Source organism: Passer montanus, unplaced genomic scaffold (assembly GCF_014805655.1).
Source record: "Passer montanus isolate IOZ18808 unplaced genomic scaffold, ASM1480565v1 scaffold17, whole genome shotgun sequence".
Taxonomy (NCBI): domain Eukaryota; kingdom Metazoa; phylum Chordata; class Aves; order Passeriformes; family Passeridae; genus Passer; species Passer montanus.
The window spans coordinates 8,985,752-8,999,664 of NW_024364270.1; the positions used below are offsets into that span (position 1 = coordinate 8,985,752).

General features: G+C 35.6%; 1 protein-coding gene across 2 annotated transcripts in view; it reads right to left on the minus strand.

Moving 5' to 3' along the window:
* Positions 1-12,983, minus strand: part of MGAT4C (MGAT4 family member C) — a 321,451-nt gene extending 308,468 nt beyond the window's left edge. For both annotated transcript variants that reach the window (XM_039704049.1, XM_039704047.1), the window contains exon 1: positions 12,786-12,983. The gene's annotated coding sequence lies outside the window, so the exon portion shown is untranslated. The remainder of the gene's footprint in view (positions 1-12,785) is intronic.
* Positions 12,984-13,913: the final 930 nt, after the last annotated feature.

Below are 13,913 nucleotides of genomic sequence, written 5' to 3' on the forward strand. Positions count from 1 at the left end.
CATGAAATACCAATGTGGCTTTGCAGCTAAGAAGTCCAAGACCACCCTGGAACACATTATTAAGAATACTAGCACCAGGTTAGGAGATCCCTTTCCCCTCCACAGCCCTGAAGAGCTGGAGCTACCACCAGACCATCCTGTTCTGCATTCCCCAGTCCAGGAGAGATGTGGACTTACTAGAGCAAGCCCATCAACATACCCCAAAGACAACTAAGATAATTAAGGCTTCGAAGAATCTTTCATATAAACAGTCTGAGGCCTGGGTCTGTTCAGTTTGGAGAACAGAGGCCATCTTATCCATGTTCAAGAGAGCTGTGAAGAAAGCAGAGCCAGGTTCTTTTTGGTGTTATTTAGTGACTGGAAAGAGGCAAATACAAGAAATTCAAGAAATTCCTCTAAAACATAATAAAGATGTTTTCATTATGAGGGCGATCAAACACAGAAGATTTGCCATTTCTTTTGAAGCATCCCCATTCCCAGAGATGACCAAAACCCAGCTGGACACAGACCTCCTTCACCTACACTAGCTGGCCATCCTTTGAGCACATGAGTTGGAGCAGATATCTTTGCCAACCTCAGCCATTCTGCAGTTCTGCAACGTTGCTTCTTTGTGCTTATACCCTTTTGAAACTCTATACATGCTCAAATAATTTTATTGCATAGACTCACAGGTTTATAGATTAATTTAGGGAGGAAGGATACACAAATGACATTTGACTTAACCTCCTCAGTCAGAGCAGGGATGTTATATGGCTAAACTAAAGTGATTGTGTCACCAGTTCTTCAAAAGGGTCTGGAAGAAAATACAGTAACTTACCAAGATGCCCATTTCCCTCATGTACTCCCTCATACCATTAGTTAGAAGGAGTTGTAAAACATTATGTGACTGATTCAGTTTTATGCAAGTATGAAGTTTCAAAATTATTGGCTTCCTGCATATAGATATTCTTAAGAAAAGTGGTTTTGCTTGTTCTTGCCCAGCATCACTTTAGCTCATTCCAAATAAGTATGTGGGATGATTAAGATAAGAAATTTTGTTTACTCTGTGTTTTTTTCTTAAGTCTTTGAGTTATAAGAAACTACTTAACTGAACAGATAAAAGAACAAAAACATATATGATATTTGAAAAAAAAAAATGTTTCTGAAACATTTTACTTCTTCCAGAAAATCCCTCATACACAATACAGTGTTATTTAACTAAAGAAATGGGTATCAAGACCCTTGGTACCTTTTAAAAATGTATAATATAAAACATTTATAAAATAAAGTTAGAATTTTTTTCATTCTTACATCTTAAATAAAGAGCAAATTTTACAATACAGCTTTAAAAGCACAATCTTTCCATAGATGGATAGTATTTTGTATTTTTCATATATTATTCTTTGATTGGCCATTATAAAGATTTGGGTTGTAGCAAGGCTGGAAGATTGCTGTATCTCAAAGCTCAGCATGAATTTCAATTGTAGATTATCTCACATAGCTGTAGCTTAGTGAAGTAATTTTGCCAAAGATCACTTGAAATAACATATAGGATTGCCTTCTGCTTTATTTCAAGCAGTATTTTTCTCTCATTTATATGGACAGCCTAAGAAATATAAATTGCTCCTGACAAATGGAATAGCATTGTCTTTTTTTTTTTATGTTATTCACCTTGTTTTTCTTCCTTCTCTATAGCCCCAGAGCTTTATGCCCTGGTGAGTGCCTGAAGCTGATAAGTAGGAGTTGCCTCAAGTAAGCAAGACAATTAAGCCCTGAATCAAGTAATGCATTTTCTGTCAATCACTCTTTGATACTGTGGGTGACACCTGCCTGACACCATCAGCTCTGGTTGACATGGATTTCATGTTAACATAAATCTCTTGACTCAATGATCAAACACGAAGCTATGAGTCCATCAACTCCTACACACAAAAATATTTTTTCTGCTTCAGCATTATTGTTAACATGTCTATGTTAATGACTTGGGAAGAGAAGTTGTCATTCACTGTACAAAAATATTACTAGAGAGCCAGAGCCTGTATTCTGATGACTTTTGAGGAAAATGGCAACAGTTCAAGACATTACTTAGACCTACACTCAATAAAACTAAGTATTCATCATCTCCAAGATCTTTTTTGTGAAAAAATTCTACCCTGTTATATAGGGAATATTTTTAGGGAATTTCATCATATGAAATATGTTTCCATTTTATTTCCTGGCAAAAATACTTTTCACATTTGCCTAAATGAGCAGCATGAATTTCCTCATGGACAAATTTTTGTTTGTTTTACATTTCTGACCTGCTAAATTATGTCGTATCAAATTATGGCAAATTACAGGATGTCACATCATGTTACATAGTTTACATTATAAGTCAATTCAGCTTGACACAGTATGACCAAGTAATGCAATATATCAGTTCTATAAGCACATTTTTTAAGTAATGAGATAACATTTCAGCACACAAACCAGGGCACCTATTTAGTATTAAATATCCATCATCTGCTTCAACAGCAGCATGTGGAGCAATTGGATCTACTGAAAGAAGATATTTTTGTTGTTTTCTCTGCTAATTGATTAAACAGTACTGTGCGAGCATTCTGTCCATATTGTAAAAACTAATTTCATTAAAACACTCACTCTACATGTCAACACTCTGGGAACAGTACATATTTCAGTTGATAAATTATGAGCTATTGAAACATAGAACTTGAGTTTTAAGCAGCACTGGTCTTCATTAAAACCATGACTGAAGCTGGTATTTCAGTAATCAAACTTCTATTGAACGTTAAATATTCCTGCAGGATTGTGGCATGAACAAAGTGTTTTCAGGGCTAAAAACATAAAATAATTTTTTTCTCAGTAAAGATATGCCAGTCAATTGTAGTAGAAATCGGTATAAGGTATCTGGCAGGAGTGACCAGACTGCTTGTCCCTGTCTCCATATAGCAAACACTAAGCAAGATGCTGGTCACATTTACATTGCCTCACCAGTCATCTTCTAAGGATTCACCTGGACAGCAAGGGTGCAATAACAATATTGCATCATTAGGGAGGTGCAATATATGTTTACAGTAAGATTGCCATGCAAAACACAGGTACTTTAACTTGAGAAATTTCAGCTGTGATGTGGGTTTCCATATGAATTTGAATGGTAACTTATTCCATTTCTGGAGAGCAATCAAACTAACCTCCATGCTACTAAAATTAAGTTTCTCCTGGTTGCATTGTACTACATTAAAAACAGAAGTTGTTTCTGTCAATGAGCCCTTGCACTCAACAGGAAAAACCCTTACAAAGGTCAAAGGGCTTCTAGTCACTGCCCCTTTAAGCATCTGCTATAGTGAAAGCAAAAGAGTAAAGAACAGACAGAATGCTAATAAAGCAGCCTGTTTTCAAAGCATTATTCCATAAGTTTCTCCAATTAGATGGCTTAAATGGGAAGGAAAAATATTTCTGAAAGGCACTTTTTCTTTGATAGTTTCAGTTTAGTTAGCCATATAGCCATCTGTACATCCCTTTCTGCCATATTGATAAGAGAGAATTGTCAGGAGAAAATTTTCAGAGACAGAAGGCTGCCTAACTCAGCATCTTAGACACGATGTTGGTGGCTGAATTATGATTCAATGAAGAAATGGGGGTATATGGAGGAGAAAGGAAAACAGACAATGTTACATGAAACAGACCAGTTAGAATTTCAGCAATTTCACACTAAAAGGTATAGATACTTCTATATGCAAGACATTATTTCATCTTGTCCTTTACAAGAAAGGGCTTCTAGGGAAAAGGCAAACTTTTTTTATCCAGAAAATTATCTTTGAGTCTTATTCTTAACTTCCAAAATGCATGTTGAAATATATTTCCATTTTTCAGAAAAATCATGATTTAGGCAAATAAGTATAATTTGTGTTTTACAAAATAGTCTGTTTAAACTTTTTGGTGGATCATACTAGAAATTTCTGAATACTAAAAGAAAAAGTCTTTTAACAGTCTATTATATAAAACAGCTATCTCTCAATCTAAGAATACTAATCAGAACACAGCGAACCAGTATTTTAATTGCTAAGTAGAGCCCATTATTTTTCAGATAGGTTCTTTAATGTTTCTATGTAAAATTTATAGAAAAAAGAGGTTTGTGCAGTTTTATATGTAAGATTTTTGTGGATCTTGAAACTAATTTTCAAAATAAATTAAGATGTTCCATTTACATTGCAAAGTCACAAGATATTCATTTTCATTATCATTCATATCTATCTATCTATCTACCATAAACTTACCAACAAAAAATCCTTGCCATCTTATATTAGAAGCAAGTATATTTTGGTCACCCATTTTTGTTTGTTTCCTTTTTAAATAAGAATGTAGTCTTAGTTTAAGTCAGAAAGCAGAGGACGCAAATTAACAGCTCATAAAAGACCCATCATCCTTTCTCATAGATACAGAAAATAATGCACTTTAAAAAAAAGTTAGAGACACAGTACTGAACACACCAATCCTGTATGGCAAATTTGCAAGATGTTCTCTAAAAAGTGTAACAACTTTTTTGAATTAATAGTTTAATGGCTAAGAATATAATTTCAGGTTGTTAGGTTGCTTCAATTTGGCATGGTGTACTGATAAATTTCAGCAATTATGCTTTTCTATTTCTTTTCCAAACAGATTTTCACTTTACAATGAAGTAGTGTTTTATATTGGATATAACTAAATCTAAATTAAAAACAAGCAAAAAAAAAACCAACAAAAAAAATCTACACACTGTAAACTAAAATCCTTTTTAAGGCTTTTCAAAGCATCTGCATGAGCCCTTGTGTATGTTTTACTTGGGCAAGATGGGTTTCATTTGAAGCTGAGAATTTTGTCATGCAGTACTGGCACTGAACCAAGAGTGTTTACTTGCACATCTTGTATCTGTGCCTGGGAATGAGCTGGGCATTCTTGAGATTCTGTTACACCATTTGACAATACTGAAAAATCTAAATCCTCATTACACAGCAGGTAGAGAACCTACAAGAAATCTCAAACAGGAATCTCTGGCTCTGGAACAAACCTAGCATAAAGAAGGTCTAGTGCTAATGAACACCTTTTTGGGACACTCACAAAAAATATTCACTCCCTCAGTTAAATATGCCTAAGGTTTGGAAGTTTCAAGCTATTACAAATGAATAGTTTGTCCTTATTTGTTCATAAAAATACTGGAAAAGATAACCCCCAGATTTTGCTCAGGAGAATAGTCAGTTACCTTCATGGAATTGTGGGTTAAGTTTCTGAGCATGTTTTAAAATTTTTCCTGCGGACTGAGTTTGTCTACTGATTTAGCAATACAGAATTTCTTTTTCGCATTAATTTCTAGGAAAGAATTAATAGGTTTCATCTGCATGTACTTACAAGACTGCTGCTGCACTCGGAGACCAAGTATTTCTCCAAAATGACCTGGAAGTCTGCCATTTTTATACCATTAGAGATACTGTTTGCAGTACTTTTATTTTGAATAAATGCACCACATCCAGTAAGTGATCTTTATTGTCTCAAAATGTAATTGCTTTGTCTTTATGGTTCAATCCATACTTCCTGGTATTTTTCTCTACCAAGATCACTATGAAACAATGCACTATAGTGAATGTTGCCACGTGTTCAGTATTTCTACTCACATGTTTTTTCTGGGGTTTCTATCCATCTCTTCTTCCACTTTCCCTCATTTCATACGTAGACATGCTTTCAGTATGGAATTTGAACTCTTTCTGTTATTGTAATTGTCTACTGATATTGACACAAAATCGGTGGGATAACATATGTCAGTGTTACATTAATACATCCAGGTAATTTCAATTTTAAATATGAATTTTTCTTTCATTTACTTTAAAATTTTTAAAAAATTTTTAAAATTTCCTCTAATAATAATAAACTAAATGAAGCAACTAAGAGAATGATATGTATTTATATATTGTAAAGTTCTGCTTGGTATCTTCATAGTGGTGAATGGTGTTACATCAGGTTGGCAGATGGTCACTAGCAAGGTTTCATATGGCTCAGTTTAGGGTCAGTCCTGTTTAATGTCTTTATCATTAGCCCTCAGACTCCCTTATTGCGAAGCAGACAAAGCCAAAGTCCTCAGCTGCTGCTCACAATAAATTCCCTCCAGCCCTTTCACCGTGTCCTCTAGACGCATTGAAGGACCCTCACTCCTCAAATCGTGGGGCCCAGAGCTTCACACAGTGCTTAAAGTGAGGCTGCACTGAGTGCAGTGAGATAATCAGCTCTTTCTCTTAGCTGGTCATGCAGTGTTTGGTGAACCCTAGGATGCATTTTGTCCTCTGGTCTGTGAAGGACCACTGCTGATCCATGCAGAAGCTGCTGCTGAGCAGCATCCTCATATCCCTTCCTGCAGGGCTGCTGTCCAGCCACTCCTCTGGCAATTTATATTTAGAGCCAGGCAATACTCTGTCCCAGGTGCACAATCACAGAATCAGGAATTTTATTTCATGCCAATATTCATAGCTCAGTGCTCTAATCTATCTAGATTCCTCTGCAATGCCAAGTCCTCAGTCCTCCCAGTTTGGTCTCACCAGGAAACTTGCTAACAGTATATTAAACTTCTGCTTGTATATTGTTGAAAAATATATCAAATATATCGCTTGAACTCAACCCTGAGGAGCACTGCTGGTGATCACTTGTGACATCATATTTTTCTACAGAGTACCTAAGGGTCATTAACATAAGATAAAAGAAGGCGAACAAACAGCTTCATTTTCTGACTGAAATAATAGTTCTGAATTTGTTAATTTTTAAAATTTATTTAGGAAAATGAATTAAATTATGTGGCCTGGGGTCCTCAAAACAGTTTGAGATCTATATATAAAGAAAGTAAATTTTATAGTCTTTTTAAACAATGCATTATTTTATTTTTAACAAGAGAAGTGCAAAGTCTTGTATCTGGGGAAGAGCAACCCATACAACAATATATTCCACGAGACATACAGCAGGGAAGTATCTTGGTAGAAAAATACCAAGGGTCTTGATGGACACTGAATTAATCATGAACCAGTAATGTGCTTTTGCTATGAAGGAGGCTCCCAGCTTGAATGAGGCAAAGCACTGTCAGTACATGGAGATAGAATACCTGTGCTCTACTCAGCACTGATGTGGCCACATCTGGAATACTGTGTCCAGCTCCAGGCTTCCCAGTACAGAAGAGATACTGACAAGTTGGAGACAGTTCAGTGAAGAGCTGAAAAGATGATGAAGGGACTGGACCATTTCTTCTATGAAAAAAATTCTGAGAGAAATGGGACTGTTCAGTTTGGAGAAGAGAATCCTCAAGGCAGATTCTACTAATGTGTACAAATGCTCAAAAAGATGGTGCAAATAATATGAAGCCAGGCCGTTTTCAGTGGTGTCTACCAACAGGAACAGAGGCATTGGGCACAAATCAAAGCACAGGAGGTCTCCTCTGAGCACTGGGAGTCACTTCCTTCCTGTGAGTGTGACATGAGCACTTGCACATGCTGACATAGAGTCTCTATCCTTGGACATATTCAGACAGCACACGGTGTTGGACTTCCAGTTCTAGTTCTAGCCTAGAAGGGCTGGACCAGTTTACCTTTAAAGGTCCCTTCCAACCTCACCCATTTTCTGATTCTCTGATTCTGTTTTACTGTATTAGGAATTCCACTCAACACCTTTAGTCTAGATGCATGGAAAGAAAGATGGTCCTGATCAAGCTGAAGATTAAGATGCAGCAACACATACTGTACAATCTTGCAAACTCTGAAAGCATTTCCCATTTAAAGATTCACACACAGGTTTAGCTTAGTGTGCCCAGTCCCTCTAATCTCCAGCATTGTGGAAGCCAGAAACAAACAAGAAAAACCAACCAACCAAACAATCCCCAGATTTGAATGGGCTATGTGTGTGGGAGGGGGGTGTTTCTCACAGAGGACTGACAGATCCAGAAACACAAAAAACAAGCAAAGAAGTTTTTATAAAAACTTTCTTTAAAAAATATACAAATAACAAAAGAAACAAAAGCAAAACAAACAAAACAAAGCCAAACAAAAAAAAAAAAAACAAACCCAAAAAACAAACCCAAAAAACACAACAAAAACCAAGAACTCCTTCACCATCAAGTATGTAGTGAAGTACTTTTATAAAACTGGGTTTGCTCTATTAGATCAGGTAAACTGTACAGATCTTTACAGTTCTTAAAGATCCTTATTGACTCAGCAATTTGACTAATATTGCAGTAGGTGTTTTGATGTCAAGGGAAGTGTCAGAACTCTAGGTGATTTCAACCTCCCTGTCTGGCTGCCAGTCTGCTTTTCCCCAAGGAGTCACACACCAGAGAAATAAGTTCTTTTCTGAAAGTGAGCACAGTTCTCGTTTTTCCTCCACTGACACTTTTTGACAGGAGATAGGGGAGACAGGAAAAGAGTGCAAGGTAGTTTTAAGGTGAGGTTAAATGTCATAGCTGTTGCAATTTAACAGTTTACTGCTGCAAAAGAGAAGGAGATTCCTCCTTGCACCTCATTACTCTGACAGCCTCAGTCTCCCTGGCATTTTGATGCTATGATTCAGGTCTCAGATTAATCAGATCCTTATGATTCACATTAATAAACTATTGAAAAACTCTTCATTTTTTTTCTATAAAGCTAGTTTTTATCAGACTTATTCTTACTTGCTGATGGAGGGTCTTGGCAAGCTTCAGAGTCAAAGCCTTTCCAGAAGAGGAAAGACCTGGCATGATATTTCTTTTGGTGTTGAAGCAAAAGAAAAAGTGCAAGAAAAGATTAGAAATATTCTCACTTTTTTAGTCATATTTACTTTCTATTGCATAGCAAGGTGGAAGAAGATTCAAATTTACAGTAAAAAGTTTATTTTAAATTATCTTTGAACCATATGCTTACATGTTTTCTTGCTCTAAAATTTGGGTTTTCCAGAAAGGTAATTGGGGTAGATATTATATATTTTCAAATGTGTTTCATAGCAATTTGTTGGTGCAGAGTTGGTGGGGAACACAAAGAGAAAACCCAAAATCACTGAAAGTGTTTCAAAACAAAATGCTTTACTTAAAATATGTCAAACTAAGGTAATCAAAGAACAAGAGAATTAATGTCCACTTGTATAAAATTAACTTAAAAATACATAATTTGAAAGATATTAACCTTAAGGCAAAATTAATTCATTTAATCACAGACCTGTCGATATTTTTGTGAGGCATGTCCCTTTCAACAGGAATACCAGCTGCTTTACACTTTGTCTCTTAGGACAATATAAGTCACTAAGATTGTGTGATTATTTGGTATGAATTCTCTTAAGATGGAGACAAAATAAAGAAGGAGAAGTAAAATTTCATGTATTTTGCATAACTAAAATAATGGGCTAAAAGATACAACACAAAACTTGTGTGAGGCCTTGGACTTGTCCCTATAGCTAGGCAAGGTATCCCACAATTTAAGAAGCTGGATCTCACTTTGAGAGCATGATGAAGCATTTCAACCAAAATAAGACAACTTGTCATATTTGAACTACCTTTGTATCCTCTTTCCACCACTATTTCTTGAATTTCTTTACAATAATCAGATATGATTCTCAGGGAAAGCCATCTTTTCACTCTTGTTCACTCAAAACTGTGAAATTATGTGTGTGAAACACAGATTTTCTGTATGTCATTAGATCTACTTAATTCTTAACAGAATTAATATGTAATTGAATGTTCTGCCTAGTTAATGGCCTGTGTAAATGATACATATGAAACAAAATAATTGATTTAATAAATGCTTAAACAGCAACAAATCAGTCCTGAAACCTAGAAAGACATACAAAGGGAAGAAATAAATCAGGTCACAGCACATCCTGATCTTGGAAATACCCAGGTTTTGTATGAGAACATTCATTTTATCATTGTCCATGCCTCTAGATCTTTCTTCTTCTGACCACTTTTCCCACAAGGTACCTGCTAGAGTTCAAAGAACAGATTATATTAAAGAACCATGAATTACTTTTTTCCAAAAAATGTTTCTAGGGATATTATTTTTATCCACTGCATAGAATTATGTGTTATCACAAACATATTGCCAAATAAAAAATAAATAAGAAGGAAGAAGAATGGCACAAGTAAGAAACTTCCTTTTTTTGTATCAATTCAGTGTAATATCTTTACTTTCTAGAGACTGACTCTAGAAGAACAAATTCTAAACTCAAACAGATGTTAATAAACGCAAGGGAAAACCAGGAGCATTGCATTAAAAGGTCAGAAATTTTCCTTTTTTTTTTTTTTTTTTATTTGTCTAGCACACAGCAGAACAGGAAGGAGTAGAACCTGTGGTATCAAGGAAGGAATACAGTCAACATATAAGCTTACCTCAGCAAAATTTGGTGCAGGAGCACTGTTGGCTAAGGACTGCTGAAGAATGTAAATAAAATAGGAGTGTATGTTACACTGCTGTAAAACCCTATGCATAACTTTTTTTTAATGAACTTGTTAATGTAGGAAAAAAGAAAGAACTATAAACTAAAGGTGGAAGAGGAATACCAGTGGAACCAGGACAGGCAGAAGACTACAGACTATAAATTTAACACCATAACAAACAATTTGTGCTTCAGCTTTCTTTCCAGACTATTTTCATCCATTTATGCTGTACCTTTTGCACATTTTGTAATACAGTTCTTTACAAAAATGGTCTAAAAGGATATCAGAAGGCAGTAGAAATATCCACCTGAAAATGGCATAATATGTGGGTACACCAGAATTCTCCATCAAGAGAAAGGGGGAGAGCTATTACTGCACATCATGATAGAGAAAAGGAAAAAAAGGACAAATAAAACACAATGCAAAGGTAAAAGTGAAACATAAAACTAATAATCTTTATTTATTTTCTATTATTTACTATCACCCTCCCATTTAAATCTAGTTTTAGTGTATTTCATCTTGCTTTGGAGAAAAAATCAAGATACTTTTGTGTTGCTCTTGGTTACTCCCCAAACACATATATCAGAAACAATTATATTTTAAAAGCTAGTGGTTAAAGTAGCCAAACATTTAAAGGGAAACATATAATTGAACCCAAAGCAGACAGAACGAAATTTGATCTGGAAAAGTAAGTTTTCCATATGAGCAATATATAATAATAAAAGCCTGTATTACCCTCTAGGTTGTGACATTCATAAGTGATTGCACAAAAAGCTGAAATATCCATGGATATCTAGAAGCATGTTATGATGCCTCTGCATATTTAAGTGAGAAGTTTGAGAGATGGGGGAAAACACATCTATTGTGCACATTTCCTTTAAAAAGTATCTTGCTGACGGTAGGACCCTCTAGGGAGAGCTTAATGGAAGCCTCTTTACCTGAGTCTTTCTGAGGTCCATAGGAAAGGAAGTGCTTTAAGAGAGTTCATTGGAAATGCCATAGAATCAATCTCTCTACATTTAATTCAACCTTTCCAAGGCACTAGGGGAAAGGAACTTTCAGGTCTTACATACAGCAACAACACGTACTACTGTAATTATTTATTAATGCCTTGAACATACTATATTCCTTAAACAGGAAGCTAAACATACTAGAAAATGCTCATGTCTCACATTTACTTCTTTTAACCAGTATGGGCTTTTAAGACACCCTTCATACCCCACCTTTGTACCTATTTCTATCTTATTGCTTTCTTTCAGCAGTATATTCCAAAATATGACAAACATCTGTCTTGTGACTAAAAATCCAGTTCAGCATATCCACTGCACTATCAAGCACCCTACAGACAAGCTCATGCATCATTCACTCTTGGTAGCATGACAGCAGCCCAGCCAGTGCACTGGACAAGGAGCTACAGATAAGCATTTTTATTTTCTCAGGGCTTAACTCCTGCTTAGCCCTGCACCTGCCAATTTGTGCTTAAGTCTCAGAGCTTGCACTCAGGTAGAGTGCCTATGTGGAAATGAAACAAGGCCAGGACTTTAAGTTAAACGTGTCAGTGCTTTCTCCATCCTTGCAGCAACTCCCGCGCTTGGAAGAGTTCAAAAATGTCTGGCTGCTTCTGCAGTTTAGAGATCTTTCATTTTTAGGTCAGGCTGCCTCACAAGCTACAGACATGCAGTAAGCAATTCAGATTAGTAGGAACAGGCTGTAATTCATATAAACACATAAGTTTAAAAGGCAAGAAATTCTTTACAGATTTTATTTTTAAATCTCCTGTTATGGTATATAATCCTTATGCTTTACTAAGAAGCTCCTGGAGTGTGGCAGTACAGATGCAACAACAGACTTCTGTCACATATCTATAGGAGATTTTCAGAATGAAATATTGTAACCCCCCATGTGAAAGGTTAGAATATCATAGTAAACAAGCAAATATCTAACTCCAGAATTAATTTGTAGTACTTTAAGGGGATTTCTGCATATATCCAGGTTGGAAAATATTTTGCAAAATTAATACTCATCTATAACAAATTTAAAATCAGACATATGATTTTGCTATTGATTATTTATTGTTTCAGAAAACAACATTCTCTGAACAGTCAGCATAAACTTGTGGCAATATTATATGCAGCACAATGGATTTTTCCTTTTTTGTTTAAAGGTTAGGGATTGGTTTTGCTTGGGGGGATTGCTGACAAAGCACTTGGCAGTAGGTACAACACATCTACAGTAAGTAGATCAGAGTATTTTACCTGCAAACATGCTGCAATAAAGTGCCATCATTCAATCAATACAGACTACTTAGTTAACATTTTTCTTAATGTATCTGGATTACCAGTTCATTAGATCATTACCTGATAAATAGTGTGGGTAATGAATCGAGAGAGTAACTACATACCTTCAGGAAGAACCTGCCCGATAACAATAATCCATTAGAAAAACTGGCAGTATCCTCTGATCTATTGCCCGCAAAGCTATGACTTGATGGAGAGTTTCATTCCCTCTGCTCAGCACTCCAGAAGAAAATCAGCACAATTTAAATATTTCTCAGGATGTGACAGCTCTCTAGATCCCTGGCTGCTTTCTTTTCCCAGGGGTTGACAATCTGGTGTTCCAGTGTGCATAGAGCAGTGAAGATGAATTGAAAAAGCTTGAGATAAATTAGGGATGGCTAAGTTAAAATTGTCTCTGCTCCCGAGTCTCTCATCTGCAGTCTGCAAGCCTATTTTGCTGTGAAAAAGCTAGATGGCAGGCTGCCTCAGTGAGTTCTTCTTAAGCGACAGGGAGCATTTTCAATGAAGAAAAATTCTCCCATTATCTAAGCTAATGTGACTGCAGCTAAATCTAGTCTTAAAAGTGTCTCCTAGCATGAAATTCATTCTCACTACTGCTTTCTTTCAAGCCACAGGTTAAGAAAGAGAAGGAAAAAAAAAAAAAAAACCAAAAAAACCACCCCACAACAAACAATAACAGCACCACCCTAGATTTTTCTATATGAAAAAAAAACTCAAACTTTTAAAAGTCAATAATTGGCAACACATTTCATGACTATGCCCAAAAATCTTAGTGTTGGGAATTATCACCATTTCCAAAACTTTATCTGCTTATACTCAGTTCATTTTTCCACTATGTGTTATTCCTACTTTGTTTTTAATAGGTATCGTGCTGCTGCAATTGTCTTAATTTTTAATGTTCTAGGAAAGGAAAGAGCAGTATTTTCCCCTTGCTGGCAAAAAATGAAGTGACAGCTAAAATTCTGAACAATGACCATGTTTAGCTTTAGCAGATAATCCTAGATAATCCTCCAAAAAAAAAGTGATTGATATTTTGTCATGCCTCTAAAAAATATTTTGTAACAAGTTGGTTTTTTTTTAATTATGAGTCACTTCTCACCCTATTTCACAAAAAGATATATAATTAAAATTTTCTGAATATTGCTTTAGTGCCAAAGCTGTTTGACAAAGTAACTCATATCTACTGTTACATAAAACTTTTTTACACTGAAAACACTAAGGCAGAGGTTTTT